General features: G+C 36.3%; 1 protein-coding gene across 1 annotated transcript in view; it reads right to left on the bottom strand.

The window, feature by feature from the left end:
- The window catches only part of GALNTL6 (polypeptide N-acetylgalactosaminyltransferase like 6), a 994,726-nt gene that overhangs the window by 237,488 nt on the left and 740,508 nt on the right, over positions 1-16,730 (bottom strand). The window lies entirely within an intron of this gene.

Below are 16,730 nucleotides of genomic sequence, written 5' to 3'. Positions count from 1 at the left end.
GGGTCATGTACTTATATGCTTTATATCCTCTGCTTTCATTCTGCTGGATCTAAGACATTATGAGGGTTGTATTGGAATCTCTGACAGGTATAGTCTAATATTCATTGAAGTAGAATCTTAGTATGCATATGCTCTGTATTTTTCGCTTTTCAAATGTTCTCTGCATGTCTGTAATCAAAGGCAATATTACGAAGTCTCTTTGCATGATCTGTAGCAATAGGGATTCATGTAGGATTTGTGATTCCTTCCTGCTATCCAATGTAACAGATGTCAGAATTACTCTGTATTGGAGTTTCTCTGTGCATAGAGGTTCATTCTCATTTCTTATTAACTAGTACAGTTTTATAAAATCTTTATTTCCCTTTTTATTGACTGTTCTATGTTTCACCAATGGGTCAATGAAAACAATATTTGGCTTTCTAATTTTCACTGTAAAAGAATACAGATGGGGCCGGGCATGGTGGCTCATACCTGTAATCCCAGAACTTTGGGAGGCAGAGGTGGGAGGATTACCTGATGTCAGGAGTTCAAGACCAGCCTGACCAACATGGTAAAACCCAGCCTTTACTAAAAATTCAAAAATTAGCCAGGCATGGTGGTGGGCACCTGTAATCCCAAATACTTGGGAGACTGAGGCAGGAGAATTGCCTGAACCCGGGAGGCGGAGGTTGCAGTGAACTGAGATTGTACCGCTGCTCTCCAGCCTGGGCAACAGAGTGAGACTGTGTCTTTAAAAAACAAAAACAAAAACAAACAAACAAACAAACAAATGCAGATGGAATTTTCCATGAGAGTGATGTGTTCCCCTCTATTTTGTTCTTCATGTAAGTAACAGGGATATGAAGATCAGACTATGAAAAGCAAACTTTTTTTCCAGGGTTGGAATCAGAGTAGGCCTGGGAGGGAGGTCTACAATGGTGATACATATGAGTAGGTCATGCAAACTCTTGAAGCCTGAATAGCCTCACCTATAAGACGTAAAGGATTTAGGGGATTATTTTTTCCTTCTAGAATGTGGTGGACAGTCAAGCTTTGAATTAGGCTTCAGTGAGATTGGTCAGTGTTCATTCAACAAACATTTGTGTATTAAGCCAATAATCGAAGACTAGTAAGTCACTTGTATGTATGAATAAAAACAGCATTTTTATCTGAAGAAATGCCTTTGAATGCTGAGCACGAATGATAACAAATTTAGAATTTTCTTTTTCCTGGTGAGATTTTGATAATTCATCATCTTGTATCTCTTGCAAATTAAAGGAAGAAGTTTTGGCAAGCCACAGACTAACAAATATGAGTATTTAAGCAGTATTGTGCTCTCTCAACTAAGAGGCAAGTTCTACTGTGTGCCTCTTTGCTCCTGCCCCTCTGCTCAGTGCTCCCCAACACGATGGCTTCCTTTCTCCACTGTGTGTAAGCTGCAAAGAAAGATTCTACAGGCTATACAACACACTGCCTATGTGTAAAACTGCAGCTTTACTCTCTTGTCAAGGGACTAAAGAAGACGCAAGTGACACCACTGCACAATCAAAGGCGATGACTAAGTGATGAGTGATCAATACAAGGACGCCACTATGTGTCAGCATCTTGAAAGGGCCATGTGCTGTCGGATTTCTCACAGTAATAAATATTTAAGAAAACTTTATAATCTCATTACTGTAATTTATTTAGGTATTGAAATCTTTCTGTATCATCAATTTACAAACAGGTTGCATTCTATATATTTAATTGTAAATCGGTTGTTTGGACCACAGAAGATATTGTCTCATGGAAATAGTGTCTCAACAGTCATTGGGGACTAAACAGAGATAATCGATATTTGTTAGGCCTACTAAAATATATTTTTCCCCTTCACTATTCATTTGTCAAATGTCACACTATGAGGACTACCTCAGCAGTTCAAGTTGCATTTACGTTTTTCCTCCCTGACACCCAAGGACTAAAGGGGCCTCTCTTGGGAGAGAGGAGGAGAAATGAGTAATTTCCTATAGCTCTATTACAGGGAGTTGTTGTAGAATATTCTAACTCCCCAGGTCTTCCAAAGTGAGAGTCAAAGGGTTAAGTCACCTGAGAGTGGTTGTCCCAACTTTGGATTTAGACTTTCGTATTCTTCGGTTTATAGGAAATTCTCTAGAACTCAGTGAGGGTTGTCTCTACATGTTTTCTATTTTTCTGTACACATTTTCTGATACTGCATATTTTTCCTATATCAAAGCCCATTTTAATTTACTAAAAAGATTGTATAGTGTGAATTCATTAAGCATAAGGGGTTTGACCCTTCAATAGTGTCCATTAGATGTTTAGATCAGTTCTTCTAGTTTGAACTTTATGGTGATAATTAGCTTGCTCTGCCTCAGATAATGATCTGGTTGACTGTGCTTTGAGGGGTCCTTTCTCTCTTAGTAGTTCATTGTAACATCTAATTACCCATAACTCACAATGAAGGCAGGTATCATCAGTCTAATTAGCAAATTAAACTCTCATACAAGGGATTTACTGAAGATGGTGGAGATGACTTTAAATTAAAAACATTTTACCTTTCTTTGGTAAGAACAGGGTTTAGATTCATTTCTTTTTTTTTTTTTTTTTAGTTATTTTAAAACTTTTATTATGGAGAATTTTGAACATACATAAAATTAGATACTATTACTGTTATTTTAAAAGATATCCTTCATCCAGCCCCAATAGCCATTAACCCATGGTTAGTTGCGCCCCATCTGTGTGCTAATTCACTCCCCCCATTTCTCTTATTTTGAAGCAAATGTCAGACAAAAGACCGTATTTTAGTCAAGGGTTCTCTGGAGAGGGTTTAGATTCATTTCTAAAATGTTATTAACATGATTTTAAACATAATATGCTATTATTTTAATTCAAGTATTGCATTTTTGCAGGTCACTTTTGAACTTCCTTAATTTTAAATAATATCAAGGAAATTTACGGGTTTTATTTATAAGCCAGGCAGATCTGCCTAATGACTTTGAGACATTTGCAAAACTGTTCGTAATTTTTTTGATCCATGGTCCAGACAACCAGTGAATAAATTATTGTTAAAATCCACTGAACACCAGTAAATCCCGATGACATGGAAAAATGAGTACAACTTCAAAAATAGCAGCTTTTGCCAGGGCTTATTGTGTCACTGTGAGGCAATAATGAGATAAAAAGTTGTATTCCAACGAAACTTTGACGTCATGTTACTGTGAATACCAAATTTAGCAGTTTTGTACAATGTAGTTTCCTCTTTTTTTTCAGAGATTTCACTTACGTGCCATACATTTATATGGAGACTAACCACTCATTAGTGAATTTAGTGTTTAGGGAGGCAACTAAACACCAAAAATATTAACCTTCAGCAATTTGCATAGTAAAAAGAGTCAAAGACATGAGTCCTAGTACTGTTGCTGACTGGCTGCGTGACTTTGGATAAGTCATTTCACACCATATGACCTCATTTTCCTCAGCTATAAGATGAAGGATGTGTGATTGGCTCATCACAATTATTCCTTCTAGTTTCTAATTCTATAATTTCCCTTGTGATATTTTACTTACTGAGTAGATCCAGTCCTATCAAATCCTTAGTTTTTCCTTTTAAAAGCATCCCAGTGGTTGGTATTTTGGTATTTTCTTTTGACTATGTCTCACTTTGGAAAGAGACAAGTCAAAATAAAGTGAACTTGTATCACAGGGTTAGTCAAAAAACAAACTCCAGAGCATTTTCTTTGGTCACTATGGGATCCATCTGATCTTGTACAGTTCACTGTCTATAAGACTGCCACTAATGTCAGAATAATGACTTTGAAGCACTGTTAGTTCATCAAAGATTTAAATCTGTTCAATAAATTATGCTTATTATGTCAGAAAAATGCAGTCACAGTTTAGAAAGCTTTGAGGGATTGTTCCCAAGGGGGCTGACAAGTTAGTGACCATCAGTATTAGAGAGCCTGGCCAGGACATTGCTAAGTGGAAGACTCACTAAAGGTCATGCCAACAGTTGCCCCAGGCTCAGCAGTTGGTATGGAGGCCCAGCCACTTGTTGCTTAGTTCTTTCTGTTTCCTTTGAATTTCCTAATTTACATCTGAAGGGGAGAGCAAGAGGGGCCAGGAAACACTATTGATCTGGAGATACGGATTTCTGTGTTTAAGTACACACCTATGGTGATGACATTTCTTTGATGTTTATACTTTGGTGTTGGCTGATTGCCATAAGATCATGTAGAATATGTGCTAGTTATTATGGGTGATACTTAGCTTTGAGTTCTGAAATGTAATGGATTATAAATACACAGAAACAAACATATCTAAAATTTGCTGGTTAATCCTTACACAACAAGAATATACTATTAAGTGCAACTCTTATTCTGGGTATTTTGAGGTTTTTACCAGAATGATAGGAATACTTTACAACTAGAGAATATAAGATATTCTTCAATTTTTTAATCTACTTGGCATATGTCATGTATATATTTTGACAGCAAGTGGAAATGCAAAGGATAACTGTCTACTTAGCAGGCCTATAAAGACATTTTCTATATTCTTTATACAGAAGAAACATACATATTTTAAGTCTCTAGTTAAATTCCAGAAAATTGTCAGTCTCTTCGTGTCCTAGTAGAACACACTGAATCAGTCCCTTTTGATAGCATTTGACTATAGGCATTTCACAATTATCTCTGGAGCACAAAAAAGTCCATCTAAGAAAGGAACAGAATTATTGAAACCATGTTTAATTGCTGCTAGTATGATCTCAGCTGGTTCTATTACTGGATGTTTTATTTCTATTCTTCTAATATGCAAAGCATCATAAGTTATTTGGGAAATAGCTGGGAAAAACTTAAATAAATAGATAAAATATGTTTTTGCTTATATAAAAAGAAGAAAAGATAGAATTAGAATGTCACCCTTTTGTAACTCCTAATGAATTAATGGATCAACCCATTACAGGCTGCTGACATCACACAAGGAGTGACAATCACTTATTATGTGTTTCTCAATAGGAAGACACATCACCACCTATGAAGTATTCTTGTCAAATGCATTGAATCTGAATTTAATCATTTCTTTAGATAAGTGGTCCCCAACTTTTTTGGCACCAGGGGCCAGTTACATGGAAGGCATTTTTCCATGGGGGCTGGGGAGGGATGGTTTCAGGATGAGACTATTTCACCTCAGATCACCAGGCATTAGATTCTCATAAGGAACACGCAACCTAGATCCTTCACATGTGCAGTTCACAATAGAGTTCGGCTCCTACAAGAACCTAATGCCACTGCTGATCTGACAGGAGGCAGAGCTCAGGTGGTAATGCTTACTCACCTGCTGCTCACGTCCTGCTGTGGCCAGGTTCCTAACAGGCCACACATGGGTACTGGTCTGCTGCCTGGGGCTTAGGGACCCCAGCTTTAGGTCTAACTGTTCTCAGAACAGTCCTAGGATCGGCCTGTTTATTCTTGTTGCCCAATAACGAGATGCTGATGAACTGGGAAAGAGAAGAGTTTATTCCTGTAATTGGGTACAATCCGTACCAGGCCTAGAAAATATTGCCAGACCAACTCAAAATTACAAAGTTTTTCAGAGCTTATATACTATCTGAGCTATATGTCTCCATGTTAGTGTGCATTTGTCTAGAAACACAAGTGATGAATTTCTTCTAATCTATAACTAAGGTCTGAATTTTGAAGACCTTCCTCTGGAGCTTCAGAAAATTTACTTAATCTAGATGGTTCTAGGTGCTGGGGGTGATTACCCTTTTTTCCTTTCTTTTTTTTTTTTTGAGATGGAGCCTCACTCTGTTGTGTAGTGGTGTGATCTCAGCTCACTGTAGCCTCCACCTCCCAGGTTCAAGTGATTCTCCTGCCTCAGCCTCCCGAGTAGCTGCGCCTACAACCATGCACCACCATGCCTGGCTAATTTTATTTTATTTTATTTTTAGTAGAGATGGGGTTTCACCGTGTTGGCCAGGCTGGTCTCAAACTCCTGACCTCATGTGATACACTCACCTCAGCCTCCCAAAGTGCTGGGATTACGGGTGTGAGCCACTGCATCCGGCCCCCTTATCTTGTCTCCTGTTAAATCATGGAAGTTTGGGGAGTTCCTTCAGACTCTGAATACAATTTGTGAAGGTCTGGGGAGTTTCTTCCGACCCCCAATAAAAACTTGTTTAATCCTAAACAGTCTGGTTAAGAATGCTTTTAATATCTTGTGCTTCAAAGCCCAAGAAAGGCCTAGGCAAAACTCTTGGTGGGCTTTCGTTACATTCCAGCCTTTGTATAAAAGCACTGGCTCTTTCAGCTTTAATATTTAACTTAACCACTTAGCTAGTGTTGAAACTGTTGTTATGGAGGCCTGCCTGTTCAGCTGTTAGTGATACTTGGTCTACCACATAACTACAGATTTATGGGATATAAAGGGATTGGTGAATATATTAAATGACACAGCAGAAATACAATTGGCAAAATCCAAATGATGGGAAATTCCTCAGGACCAAGGGCTTGATTTTTTTCAATAAATAAATTATAAGGAAAAAAAGAAGTGGAAAGGGAATCCTAAATATTAAGAGACACTTAAGAAACATAGCAACCAATTCAGTGGGGAAATATATTTGCTGTTTATTAAGTGGAAATGGATCATCATGAAGGTCATCATCCTTATCATCATATTGAGTAGGCTGAGGAGAAGGAAAAAGAAGAGGAGTTGCTCTTGCTGTCTCACGGGTGGCAGAGACAGAATAAAATCCATGCATAATAGGACTTGCATAGTTCAAACCCCTGTTGTTCAAGGGGCAACTGTATATACTTTCAGGATAACTTTGAATGTATAACAGTTCTGGAGAGAATATTAGAAACAAAAGAAACAAAACACCAAGTCTTAATCTAGAATACAGTGCCTCTTTATTCACCATGGCATGGCCCCTTACGGAGTAGTAAACAGCCCCTGACCTAGTGCCCTGTGTGCCTTGTGGAAAGCTTTTTCCCAGGTTTAGGATTGTGCATGGGTGTGTTCTTCTTTTTATGAAAGGCTCATATGTCAAAGGTTATGGGGCAATACCTTATACATAAGGCCCCCAAACTGAAAAAAAGATTATTAGTGCCACCATGCATAAAGAAGTTAAGACCTTTTTCAGAAAAAATACAATGTGTAAGAGGTAGGGGGAGAGAGAGAGCTATAGTTGAAAGACTTATTTGTTTTGTCATCTTATGTATTCATAGAGCATGTACTCTTAGAATGCATTTGGGAAGAGGCAAATAATAGATTATTTTGCACAAAATATTTTGGCAGTTTGGTAATAGGCTAAACACCACCTATACAAAAAATGTAGCACATCGGCAATGAAGCTTTTATTTCAGCTAATTAATTACAAATTTGATTTGCACATTCATTACTTCATTATTTCAATTTTGAAAAGGTAATAATGCATACCCAATTAGAAAGGAAATATTTGAATTTTATTTTTCCCTTTCCACAGTATTTTCTTAAGAACTATTTAAGAACTGGTTTTGTCTGATGTTTCAATTATATATTTTTTCTTAAGCATTTTATATTCTTCAAAAATAGTTGTAATTAAAGGTCTTCGAAGATTAAATGAAAATGAAGTAATCTGAGTAGAATTTATAGTTTATAATTGTTCTGTTTACATGAATCTAGAATAAGAACTTTGTATTTTCTCCAAATCAGGGAATATAGAATTAACTATAATTCCAAATTATTTTATCTATATCTTTTTTTTCTGATGACATAACTTTTTCCTCAAAGAAAAAGAAAGATGTAGACAGAAAATGGTTAAAACTCAGAGGTCTGTCTATGAAATACTGTTGCTGCTTTGAACTTACCATAATCAATCCATTTTCATAACAATGGAAATGTCTCTGATTTTTAATCATTCCGTACTTTTATTACATTTAAACATTCTATGCATTGCAAAAGAATAGGCTATATAGATTACAAACTTTATTTGTGCAAAGTGCCTGATAATTCAGTTCAAATGCCCGAATGTAAATATCTTACCATCAGCATTACACAAAGTCGGTGGTTCAGTATTACACTACTTGACCCTAAAAATATTTAAGAATTTTGCCAAAGATACTATTAAGGCTTTACTCAGTAAATGTTACAAAGTAGTTTAATTCTAGGAAAATACACCACATAATGTAGTCTTTTAGAGAAAAAAACTCTATACAGATAACATTTGAATCATCAATGTTGACATAGGAGAACAAATCTCTAACTTCTTTTAAATCACTTCTTCATTTCACCCGTTCAGGTTTTCTTTGTTTTGTTGTTTAAAAATTGTGGTAAAATACATGTAATATAAAATTTGCTTTCTTAATGATTTTTAAGTGTTCGGTAGTGTTAAGCATATTCACATTGTTGTGCAATTATCCTCCATAACATTTTCATCTTACAAAACTAAAACCATTACAACAACTCCCTAGACCCCTCTGCCCCCATCTTCAGGCAACCATCATTATACCTTCTGCTTTTATAAGTTTGCCTACTCCAGATGACTCATATCTGTGGTATCATACAGTTTGTCTTTATGTGATTGGCTTACTTGTCTCAGTGCAATGTCCTCAAGGTTCATCCATGTTGTAATATGTGTCAGAATTATCTTTCTTTTAAGGCGGAACGAATATTCCATTGTATTTGTATACCACATGTTGTTTATCCATTCATCAGTTGTTGGGCATTTTGGTTGCTTTCACTTTTTGGCTATTGTGGATAATGCTGCTACAAACATGGGTGTACAAATACCTCTTCAAGAGATTGCTTTCGGTTGTTGTTGTTTTGGCATATACACAGAAGTGGAATAGCTGGATCAAATGGTAATTCTATTGTTAATTCTTTGAGGAACTACCATACTATTTTTCAGAGTGACTGCACCATTTTACATTCCCAGCAACAGTACACAAGGATGTCTACTCAGTTTTAACGTCCTTTTGACTCTTTTTGTAAAGTGTGTATCTAGATAAATTTTGGTTGAATGTAGAGGAAATCTCCAGCAAAAATTTTGAGAACTATCTACTACAAAAATTTCCCCAAAACAACTCTTCCCCATCTACTAAATACCCAATATTCTATACAGAAAGAAAAGTCTGAGCATCGACAATGACAATGCTTTCAATATAGAACATAGTAGCTATCAGAATAAGCAAATAGCATGCATAGACATCAAAGTGTCGGGACCAAAATTATTAACAAGAAAAACCTCCTGAACTTGTAATTTTTCCCCCCAATGCAGTATACATTAATCAAGAAGAGCTTGTTTGAAAAATTCCTAGCTTCGAGTCTAAATCCATGTGATTATAGAGTACTTAACATCAGACTTGCTTATGTCTGTGCCACTTCTTCTCTGCATGCCTCTTCTCTTCTCATTTTAGCTGTGTGGTCTGCTCTTTGCATCTAGTAACTATTGAGATCTCTGCCCACTCTTAGCCTTCCTTTCATGATCAATCATATCAGATATCAGGGAGCTGAATAACATTCAGCTTAATTATCTTAGCTAATCCCCCATATTTACCAGTGTATCTATTAAATATCTTATCTTCTTCCCATTCTAAGAAAACTCACTTCTTATCTTTCAGTAGTCCCTTTAATCTTTAAGACTGTCAGAAATGAACATTTTATAAGATTGTTCGTCTTGAGATATGAAGAAACTACTTTAAAAATTAGTTTAACAAAGAAAAATGATCAAAATAACCAGTATATTTATGCTTTTCCTCTTTAAAGCCTTTTAGAGGCAAAATCCCATTTATAAATTTCACAAATCTCCAACTACTTCACCACGTTCTTATCGTATTTTGCCAAATATCAGGTTATATAGCTTTTAAACTGTTTTACTGTTAACTGCTGGTTAGTTTTACCTGTAGATGCATATTCATAGCTTGGATAAGTAACCTTTTGGGAGACGATTTGACTTAATGATTTAGTATTAGTCTGTTCTTTCCTTGCTATAAAGAAGTACTGGAGACTGGGTAATTTATAAAGAAAAGAGGTTTAATTGGTTCACAGTTCCATAGGCTATACAAGAGGCATGGCTAGGGAAGCCTCAGGAAACTTACAATCACAGCAGACGGTGAAGCAGGTGCGCACACATCGCATGATCAGAGTAGAGCAAGAGAGAGAGAGTGAGGTGAAAGGTGCTACACACTTTTAAACAACCAGATCTTGTGAGATCTCACTATCATGAGAACAGCACCAAGGCATGGTGCTAAACCATTCATGAAAAATCCACCTCTAAGATTCTATCACCTCTCACCAGGCCCCACCTCCAACATTGGGGATTACAATTTTACATGAGATTTGTGTGGGGACCCAGAGCCAAACCATATCCATGATCATCTCTAAAAACTGGGGCTAAAAGTAATTTTATCCCATAAAAATAATCGTTTTCTGTTACTTGTTTTTCTAAGACAAAACCAGAATGAGGAATGAGAACTATGGACCTAAACAATTATAAGTTAATATGAGCCACATCAAGGAGGCTATTAGTAAGGGGAAGTCACAGGCCCCCAGTAAAACCCAACGCTGCATGTGTAAATCAGCAAGCTGCATAGAACCCACCTCTGAACTTAAGGGACTTACAAATTCGTTTGGAGCTTTGGAGCTGTTTTTAGAAAATTCCAAAGTAATTTAAAAAATCAAAACCAGGATTTCTGAGAAAGGGAAAAATTTATCTTTAGCTAGTAAAGAAAAGTATATAATTCAGGAGAGATAAAAAAAAAACAAGCAAAAATGGCCAGGTGTGGTGGCTCACGTCTGTAATCTCAGCACTTTGGGAGGTCGAGGCCGGAGGATCACCTGAGGTCAGGAGTTGGAGATTTACCTGGCCAACTTGGCGAAACCCTGTCTCTACTAAAAACACAAAAATTAGCAGGGCCTGGTGGTGTGTGCCTGTAGTTCCAGCTACTCAGGAGGCTAAGACATGAGAATCTGAACCCGGCAGGCGGAGGTTGCAGTGAGCTGAGATCGTGTCACTTAGCCTGGGCGACAGGGCGAGACCCTGTCTCAAAAAAAAAAAAAAAAAAAAAAAAAAAAAAAAAACAACAAAAAAAACCAAACCAAAAAATAGTCCAGGCGTGCTGGCTCACACCTGTAACCCTAGCACTTTGGGAGGATGAGGTGGGCAGATGGCCTGAGCTCAGGAGTTACAGACCAGCCTGAGCAACACGGTGAAACCCCGTCTCTACTAAAACATAAAAAATTAGCCTGCCATAGCAGCATTCACCTAGTCCCAGCTACTGGGCAGACTGAGGCAGGATAATTGCTTGAACCAGGGAGGCGGAGGTTGCAGTGAGACAACCTGCGGGACAGAGCGAGACTCTGCTTCCAAAAAACAAACAAACAAAACAAAACAAAACAAAAAACCAAAACCAAAATGAAAAACTCTTAGGTGCCATATAGCAGCACAGATATCATATGGGAGCAATAAAATCTCTTTTCTGCCCTTCCTGAAAGTACTTTCAGTTCTGCATTGCTTTCAGGTTTAAAAGTATCTGACTCATGCATGCTAATGGCTATGTTATTTTTCTTCAGTTTTTTTCAGAAGAATTTACCCAAATAATGGGAGAGGACACTACATGGGTTGAGTGATAGGGTTTCCAATCTCAAAATAATGTGTGTTAGTGATTTAATAATGTCACCAATAACTGCAAACAAGAACAGCTGTAAAGACCTGTGGGATTTGGCCTGACTTCACAATAAATAAAGACAAATTGGAAAAGAATTCCTTTAAACAGTTACTGTGAGAAAAATGCTATGACAAAATTTCAATTTAGATGAGACCAGAACTAAATTAAATATCTGGGAATTGGTCTTATTCCCAAGGCTATGGAAACTCCCAGTTCTTAACAATATTCTTGTACTGCAATACAGAAGGAAGTATGCAGGAGATGGGCTGTCTGCCCTTGTTGATAAAATTGACCTGCTAAAGATGTGTTCTCTTAAGGCATTGCCCCATTTCTTGACAATGCTATTAAATAATGCAAAAGAAAAGAACCATGTAAGAATTATCTTGGTTTAAAATTTATGAAACGAAGTATTAAGAGGACCAAAAATGTGTCTTAGATTCTTGGATGAAAAGAACCAACAGCATAAGCAGCAAAATATGACAAAGTAATACATGGACATAATAATGAATGTGTCTATATTTGTTGAGTGCTTATGATATTGTCAGACATGATTCTTGGATATATTTATGTATTAACTTATTTAATCCTCATTTTATAGATGATGAAAATTATTCTTACTTACAGATGAGGAAAACTAAGCCCAGAAAGTTTAAGAAATTTGCCTAAGACCACACAGCAAAACAGTGCCTGGAATCTTGTAAGTACTCAATAAACGCCAGTGACTATGTGTCAGGAGAAAACAAACAAAACAAAACAAAACCAACAAACTGGAACCCAAATGTATTCATCGGGAATTTTCTAAGTAGAAAGAGACTTAATACAGGGAATTGAGTGCTTATAAAATATTATATAATTATTATAGAAAATGTGGAAAATATAGGAAATTGGAAAGAAGGGGAAAAATCACTGAGTTTTACCACTCAAAGTCAATCACTGTTCAATCACTGTTTAAATTTTCCTGTTTTGTGTAGGTTTATATTCAAAGTATACTTGTTCTTTTAAACCTAACATTGAAATTTTCCATGGTATTATATATTTTATATAAAATAATATGTATTATTTTAAATGTCTAATTTTCCTTATTGTTTAAGATTTAGATTGTTTACATGCATACAGCATTGATATTATAAATTATACACAATTTATATTTTTGTGAATAATGTTTTCTGAATCTGTAATTTTCTGTAGGAGATACTCCTGGAGGTAAAAGTAGTGCATCATAGGGTATGAGCCTATGTAGATTTATCTATAGTCAATAATAATTTAATTGCACATTTAACAATAACTAAGAGAGTGTAATTAGACTGTTTGTAACACAAAGGATAAATGCTTGAGGGGATGGATACTCCATTTTCTATGTGATTATTACACATTGCATGCCTGTATCAAAAAACATCTTGTGTACCCTGTAAATATATACACCTACTATGTAACCACAAAAATTAAAAATAAATTACTTTTAAAAAGAAGGGACCGAAAACTTTGTCTTCATTTGCTATGGAAGTCAGAAAACTTGCAGTAGCCAAGGGGATGTTAAAGGACATAAAATCTGGCTCTTTTTTGAAAGAGAGCTGAGGTCATCAGTTGCACCACCAAACTGCCAAACCATAAGCCCATAAGCACCTCTCTTCATATGCTCTCCCTTTTTTCTTGTTAAAATGAATTAGTTATCCCTGCACCCACACAAGGCAACCATCTCTATTTGTGTACAGGATCTCATCCTTTCTTGTTTGCTCAAGAACATGGCTCCTATAGGTATCCCATCTCTTCCCTGCATCCTCATTGTTGGTATTTCTACTGAGTCATTCCATCTTCAAATAAAAGTGTTGCAATCTCTCTCTCTTAGAAAGTAAATCTTCTTTGATCTCCACCTTTCTCCAGCTTCTGTCTCATTTACCTACTCCATTTTGCAGAGGGATTTTGTGAAGGAGTTTTCTAAACTTGCAGTCTCCACTTCAGCTTCTCTCATTGTCTCTTGAACTCATTTCTCTTTTTCATTCATTTAAGATGTTCTTGGTGATCGGTCCAAATAGCATTCCTCTGGATGATCATTTGCCTTTGGAAATGGCAGGAATTTGTTTCAGATTATTCCAAGAAATAGCTCTCTTTAGACTCAGAGAGGGACGTGATAAGAACACAGAACGCAGAGGTAGAGTAGGGAAGGACCAAAGGAGTTATTACCAAGGAAATGATTTTGAAGTTCATTGAAAGAGAAAAGAAAATGAGTTCTGAGACATACAGGTATAATTGTGAGCACAGTGTACTTTTGTGATCACCTGCAGGGTTGATTCTAAGATTCATACTTTGTCCATGTATCTAGGAAGGCTGGGGTCATGAGGCAAGGTAAAGATCCTGGAAGAAGTCTGAAGTGGTGAAAGCCCTTGCTTGAGTAATTGAAAGCTAAACTGGAAAAAGCATTATGAAATATAATTTGGCCCTCTTCTCCAGGGAATGGAGAAAATGATCTAATAGGTCTTTTTCATCTCTGCTTTTTGTGACCTCTGGCTGTTAACAGCACTCTTCCCCGTGATGTCAAAATGAATTGCCTATTTACTACTGAACTCTACATAATGATTTCTCTCCCTAGGTAAGACAACAAACTAGTATTGCCTACATGCACTTCATTTCAACTTTATCAATGTCTAAGGAGTCATTTTTCAACGGGTAATATTATTTCCAGGACATTTTGCTTATTTGCTGAGTAATGGTTCCCTTTCACTGTCAAGCCAGAGAGCTCCCCCAAATTTTAGAAGGAATTCCCAAAAGAGTGTAAAATGTATTTACAAAATGGAAAGCAAAATGAAGTAATATGGCCTTTAAATTGCCAATAACCTCCACGGCAGGGTTGTTTATTAGTACTAGAATCTGCTTAGGCTGTTTTTTTTCCATGACAATAAACACTGAAAAACAATGATGCAGGATGCCTGCATTTCTATTCTACAGTATTGCATAAATTTCCTTTTCTTGGGCAGGCGGAAGGAATAGAAATCATTATTTAAATTTTTTTACCAAGCAATAAATAAATGGTGTTCTCGGAGAATACATACACACACATGCATATATATACACACACACGCGCGTATATATATATACACACACACACGCATACATATATGTATATATCACTTCTGTCACTAAGAATAAGTGAAAGTTGGCTAATTTGTGATTTACAAAAATATAGATCATTGTTGCCTGTGCAAGCTTGATTAAATGAGGCAATAAATCATATGTCTAAAACATGCCAAGCATCTGCCAAGGCAAAAGTTGGCTCAGAAAGTGACGAGTACAGAATTGTGGAGCAGTATGAGTTTTATAGTCTGTCACTGGCATGACAAGTAATGATAAAGGGCAGCATTATGTCTCCTCTACTGATAGTCCAGCAACAAATTTTCCATTGTAATTCTTTTGTTTGGCCCTCTTTATCTTCATTTAAATGGACTGCATCTCCTTGAGCTGCAGCAAAGATACATATTTCCCTGCTAATGTGTTTCCCATTGTCCCGGGATGCTTTCCATACTTGATAAAGTTCACCTATGGAAAAGACTGCAATGAGTCAGTGTGCTGCAATGGAGATAGACATGATGTTGATTTTTTCCACTCTCTTCGGACAGACAAGCCCTGCATTGCTAATGTTTCACCAAGGCTACTCTCCCAGGAAGGATTTGTTATAACTTTATAAAGTTATACATTCAGCCTGTAAATTCTGACTGATTCTCAAAACTTGTGCTAGACCAAATCCCTATTATTGAGTCTGAGACTACTTTTTGTACCATCATGATTAAGATAAGAATAAACAAATTCACATTAAAAGTGATTAAAGCGTTAGTTAATAAAACTGAAACCAAGCAAAGTCTATACTAGAAATGCAATGCTTCTCTTCGAATATCCCATGAACAAAAAAAAATGTAATACAAATGTGGTACAAAGAAGTACTATTGGAAATACAGGGTGCAGTCCTCAGAGTCTTGTAGGTTGTAGTTTAAGCAGGGATATAGTAAATTTTCACATGGGGCGATAATGTCTCCAAATAGGGCTCCTTAATTTAGGGGATTGAGACAAATGACATACAAATTCTGAGATGGAAGATCTTGGAACTTTAATTAGAGACATACAAAATTCTGAAAGGGAAGATCCTGGAACTTGAATTAGAGGAATAATATTTATACAGATAAAGAGGGAGGAGGGGAAGGTGTAGTCTAGGGAATGAGGAATAAAAAGGCATGGAACAATCAATTCTGAGATGGTTCTTTATTAGGGAAACACAATTAAAAACTAAACAACTGACCAAACACTTAGCCAAGCAATAAAAACGACAATCCCTGCTTGGGTAGCCTCTTCAAAAAAAAAGGCTAAACTATGCAGTCATGTGAATCATGAATCCAGAGGAAACCAAAAATGCTAAAACAAGCTCTGATCTCTCATCTCATCTTTCTTCCTTTAGTGACTATAATATTTAAATGCTTTCATTTTCCTTTTTGGAAGATAAGCAATACATTCACAGGTAAAATATTTAACATGAAAGTATATATTGAAAAATCTCACCCCATACTTCTAGGACTTCATTTTTCCTCATGTTTTTACTAGTTTCTAATCTATATTTATTTAATCAATACTTTTGGCATACAGAATTATATGTATGTATATATGAATAAACACACAAATGTAGTATACACATACGTGTATATATATAGATATATGCATATATATGTGTGTATATGTAACTAATTTTACTGTAGTTTTTAAACATTAAGGGGATTTCTTTGGAAAATCTAGCGATACATTATACTATTGGCCATAAACATACTCTTCATTTATTTGTGCTCATTTTGTATTAAGAAATGTTTTCTGTTCTCACTTCATGGTTCTAGTGAATTCTCAGGAAATGTAACTTAAAACTATCACTAGAAGCATCGTGAAATGTCTCAAATGGTTCTGATATTATCAAGTTATCCTGGGCGAGTTGCCCACATGGAAAAGCCAAACCAGTCCATGGCATCTGGAACTTATGCCCTCTAGGCAGTGGGATCCTTAGACTAACAATCCCATGGACAGGAGCTTGTTATGGTTTCTAACAAAAATGAGCTCTCAGTAGAATGCTTAGACTCGGCA

The sequence above is a fragment of the Chlorocebus sabaeus genome, chromosome 7 (assembly GCF_047675955.1).
Source record: "Chlorocebus sabaeus isolate Y175 chromosome 7, mChlSab1.0.hap1, whole genome shotgun sequence".
Taxonomy (NCBI): Eukaryota; Metazoa; Chordata; class Mammalia; order Primates; family Cercopithecidae; genus Chlorocebus; species Chlorocebus sabaeus.
The sequence above is the reverse complement of the archived record's forward strand: the minus strand, read 5'-3'. Positions and strand labels throughout refer to the sequence as shown.